Here is a 5,562-nt window from a genome sequence, read left to right as displayed (position 1 = left end):
CAGGGCATTACGACAAAGTACATAGACCGCTATCCAAAGCATGCATCTATGCCTAAAAAGTCCACCTTCGGGATAGCATCCGCACCCCTTCCAAGTATTAAGTTGCAAACAATGGACAATTGCATTAAGTATGGTGCGTAATGTAATCAACACAAATATCCTTAGACAAAGCATTGATGTTTTATCCCTAGTGGCAACAAGACATCCACAACCTTAGAACTTTCTCGTCACCGTCCCGCATTCGTGGAGGCATGAACCCACTATCGAGCATAAATACTCCCTCTTGGAGTTACAAGTATCAACTTGGCCGTGAGCCTCTACTAGCAACAGAGAGCATGCAAGAACATAAACAACATATATGATAGATTGATAATCAACTTGACATAGTATTCCATATTCATCGGATCCCAACAAACACAACATGTAGCATTACAAATAGATGATCTTGATCATGATAGGCAGCTCACAAGATCTAACATGATAGCACAATGAGGAGAAGACAGCCATCTAGCTACTGCTATGGACCCATAGTCCAGGGGTGAACTACTCACACATCAATCCGGAGGCGGTCATGGTGATGAAGAGTCCTCCGGGAGATGATTCCCCTCTCCGGCGGAGGTGCCGGAGGCGATCTCTCGAATCCCCCGAGATGGGATTGGCAGCGGCGGCGTCTCCGGATGGTTTTCCGTATCGTGGCTCTCGGCATCGGGGTTTTCGCGACGAAGGCTATAAGTAGGCGGAAGGGCAGAGTCGGAGGGCTGACGAGGGGCCCACACCATAGGGTGGCGCGGGCCCCACCCTGGCCGCGCCGGCCTATGGTCTGGCCACCTCGTGGCCCCACTTTGTATCCCCTTCGGTCTTCTGGAAGCTTCGTGGAAAAATAAGACCCTGGGCGTTGATTTCGTCCAATTCCGAGAATATTTCCTTTGTAGGATTTCTGAAACCAAAAACAGCAGAAAACAGCGACTGGCTCTTCGGCATCTCGTCAATAGGTTAGTGCCGGAAGATGCATAATAATGACATAAAGTGTGTATAAAACATGTGAGTATCATCATAAAAGTAGCATGGAACATAAGAAATTATAGATACGTTTGAGACGTATCAAGCATCCCCAAGCTTAGTTCCTACTCGCCCTCGAGTAGGTAAACGATAACAATGATAATTTCTGAAGTGACATGCTACCAGAATCTTGATCAATACTATTTTAAAGCATATGAGATGAATGCAGCGATTCGAAGCAATGGTAAAGACAATGATTAAACAACCGAATCATATAGCAAAGACTTTTCATGAATAGTACTTTCAAGACAAGCATCAATAAGACTTGCATAAGAGTTAACTCATAAAGCAATAAATTCTTAGTAGAAAGCTTTGAAGCAACACAAAGGAAGATATAAGTTTCAGCGGGTTGCTTTCAACTTCAACATGTTTATCTCATGGATGTATCTCATGGATAATTGTCAACACAAAGTAATATGATGAATGCAAATAAGCAAGTATGTAGGAATCAATGCACACAGTTGACACAAGTGTTTGCTTCTAAGATAGAAAGAAGTAGGTAAACTGACTCAACATAAAGTAGAAGAATGGCCCTTCGCAGAGGGAAGCATGGATTACTATTTTTGTGCTAGAGCTTTTCATTTTGAAAACATAGAAACAATTTTGTCAACGGTAGTAATAATTCATATGTGTTATGTATAAGACATCCTATAAGTTGCAAGCCTCATGCATAGAATACCAATAGTGCTCGCACCTTGTCCTAATTAGCTTGGATTAGCACGGATTATCATTGCATAACATATGTTTCAACCAAGTGTCACAAAGGGGTACCTCTATGCCGCCTGTACAAAGGTCTAAGGAGAAAGTTCGCATTGGATTTCTCGCTTTTGATTATTCTCAACTTAGACATCCATACCGGGACAACATAGACAACGGATAATGGACTCCTCTTTTAATGCTTAAGCATTCAACAACGAGTAATATTCTCATAAGAGATTGAGGATTAGTGTCCAAACTGAAACTTCCACCATGATTCATGGCTTTAGTTAGCGGCCCAATGTTCTTCTCTAACAATTTGCATACTCAAACCATTTGATCATGAAAATCGCCCTTACTTCAGACAAGACGAACATGCATAGCAACTCACATGATATTCAACAAAGGTGTAATAGTTGATGGCGTCCCCAGAAACATGGTTACCGCTCAACAAGCAACTTATAAGAAATAAGATACATAAGCTACATATTCTTTACCACAATAGTTTTTAAGGCTATTTTCCCATGAGCTATGTATTGCAAAGACAAGGAATGAAATTTTCTAAAGGCAGCACTCAAGTAATGTACTTTGGAATGGCAGAGAAATACCATGTAGTAGGTAGGTATGGTGGACACAAATGGCATAGTTTTTGGCTCAAGGATTTGGATGCACGAGAAGTAATCCCTCTCAATACAAGGCTTAGGCTAGCAAGGTTGTTTGAAGCAAACTCAAGTATAAACCGGTACAGAAAAACTTACATAATAACATATTGCAAGCATTATAAGACTCTACACTGACTTCCTTGTTGTTCAAACACCTTAACCAGAAAATATCTAGACTCAGAGAGACCAATCATGCAAACCAAATTTTAACAAGCTCTATGTAGTTCTTCATTAATAGGTGCAAAGTACATGATGCAAGAGCTTAAACATGATCTATATGAGCACAACAATTGCCAAGTATCAAATTATTCAAGACATTATACCAATTACCACATGAAGCATTTTCTGTTTCCAACCATATAACGATGAACGAAGCAGTTTCAACCTTCGCCATGAACATTAAGAGTAACACTAAGAACACATGTGTTCATATGCAACAGCGGAGCGTGTCTCTCTCCCATACAAAGAATTCTAGGATCCGATTTTATTCAAACAAAAACAAAAAATAAAAGAAAACAGACGCTCCAAGTAAAGCACATAAGATGTGACTGAATAAAAATATAGTTTCACTAGAGGTGACCTGATAAGTTGTCGATGAAGAAGGGGATGCCTTGGGCATCCCCAAGCTTAGATGCTTGAGTCTTCTTGAAATATGCAGGAATGGACCACGGGAGCATCCCCAAGCTTAGACTTTTCACTCTTCTTGATCATATTGTATCATCCTCCTCTCTTGACCCTTGAAAACTTCCTCCACACCAAACTCGAAACAAACTCATTAGAGGGTTAGTGCATAATTGAAAATTCATATATTAAGAGGTGACATAATCATTCTTAACACTTCTGGACATTGCACAAAGCTACTGAAAGTTAATGGAACAAAGAAATCCATCGAACATAGCAAAACAGGCAATGCGAAATAAAAGACAGAATCTGTCAAAACAGAACAGTCCGTAAAGACGAATTTTTCTGGGGCACTTAACTTGCTCAGATGAAAAAGCTCAAATTCAATGAAAGTTGCGTACATATCTGAGGATCACGCACGTAAATTGGCAGAATTTTCTTAGTTACCTACAGACGGGGCTACTCAATTTCGTTACAGTAAGAAATCTGTTTCTACGCAGTAATCCAAATCTAGTATCAACATTACTATCAAAGACTTTACTTGGCACAACAATGCAGTAAAATAAAGATAAGGAGAGGTTGCTACAGTAGTAACAACTTCCAAGACTCAAATATAAAACAAAAGTGCAGAAGTAAAATAATGGGTTGTCTCCCATAAGCGCTTTTCTTTAACGCCTTTCAGCTAGGCGCAGAAAGTGTGAATCAAGTAACATCAAGAGATGAAGCATCAACATCATAATTTGTTCTAATAATAGAATCAAAGGGTAACTTCATTCTCTTTCTAGGGAAGTGTTCCATACCTTTCTTGAGAGGAAATTGATACTTAATATTACCTTCCTTCATATCAATAGTAGCACCAACAGTTTGAAGAAAAGGTCTTCCCAATATAATGGGGCAAGATGCATTGCATTCAATATCCAAGACAACAAAATCAACGGGGACAAGGTTATTGTTAACCGTAATGCGAACATTATCAATCCTCCCCAAAGGTTTCTTTATAGCATTATCAAGCAAGATTAACATCCAAATAACAATTTTTCAATGGTGGCAAGTCAAGCATATCATAGATTTTCTTAGGCATAACAGAAATACTTGCACCAAGATCACATAAAGCATTACAATCAAAATCATTGACCCTAATTTTAATGATGGGCTCCCAACCATCTTCTAACTTCCTAGGATTAGGACTTCTCTAGCTTTTATGAGAGCATTTGTAATATGTTTTGTAAAGGTCAAATTTATAGCATTAGGACTTCTAGCAAGTTTTTGTAAGAACTTTATAACTTCAGAGATGTGACAATCATAAAAATCTAAACCATTATGATCTACAGCAATGGGATCATTGTCCCCAATATTTTGAAAAATTTCAGCAGTTTTATCACAAGCAATTTCAGCAGTTTCAGGCAGTTTTGCACGCTTTGCACTAGGAGTAAAAACATTGCCAACACCAATTATTTTACCATTGATAGTAGGAGGTTTAGAAACATGTGAAGCATTAACATTACTAGTGGTGGTAATAGTCCAAACTTTAGCTACATTATTCTCTTTAGCAAGTTTTTCGTTTTCTTCTCTTTCCCACCTAGCATGCAATTCAGCCATCAATCTAATATTTTCATTAATTCGAGCTTGTATGGCGTTTTCTGTAGCAAATGACTTAATATCTTTATCTTCATTAGGCATAACTTTCAATTTTAAAAGATCAACATCAGCAACAAGACTATCAACCTTAGAAGCAAGAATATCAATTTTACCAAGCTTTTCCTCAACAGATTTGTTAAAAGCAGTTTGTGTACTAATAAATTCTTTAAGCATGGCTTCAGTACCAGAGGGTACACTCCTATTATTGTTGTAAGAATTACCATAAGAATTACCATAACCATTACCATTATTAGAAGGATATGGCCTATAGTTGTTACCAGAATTATTCCTATAAACATTGTTGTTGAAATTATTACTTTTAATGAAGTTCACATCAACATGTTCTTCTTGGGCAACCAATGAAGCTAAAGGAACATTATTTGGATCGACATTAGATCTACCATTCACAAGTATAGACATAATAGCATCAATCTTATCACTCAAGGAGGAGGTTTCTTCAACAGAATTTACCTTCTTACCTTGTGGAGCCCTCTCAGTGTGCCATTCAGAGTAGTTGATCATCATATTATCAAGAAGCTTTGTTGCCGCCCCCAAGGTGATGGACATAAAGGTACCTCCAGCAGCTGAATCCAATAGGTTCCGCGAAGAAAAATTTAATCCTGCATAGAAGGTTTGGATGATCATCCAAGTAGTTAGTCCATGGGTTGGGAAATTCTTTACCAAAGATTTCATTCTTTCCCATGCTTGGGCAACATGTTCATTATCCAATTGCTTAAAATTCATTATGCTACTTCTGAAAGATATAATTTTAGCAGGAGGATAATATCTACCAATGAAAGCATCCTTACATTTAGTCCATGAATCAATACTATTCTTAGGCAAAGATAGCAACCAATCTTTTGCTCTTCCCCTTAAGGAGAAAGGA

Source organism: Lolium rigidum, chromosome 3 (genome assembly GCF_022539505.1).
Source record: "Lolium rigidum isolate FL_2022 chromosome 3, APGP_CSIRO_Lrig_0.1, whole genome shotgun sequence".
Taxonomy (NCBI): Eukaryota; Viridiplantae; Streptophyta; class Magnoliopsida; order Poales; family Poaceae; genus Lolium; species Lolium rigidum.
Note: the sequence above shows the minus strand (reverse complement) of the source record.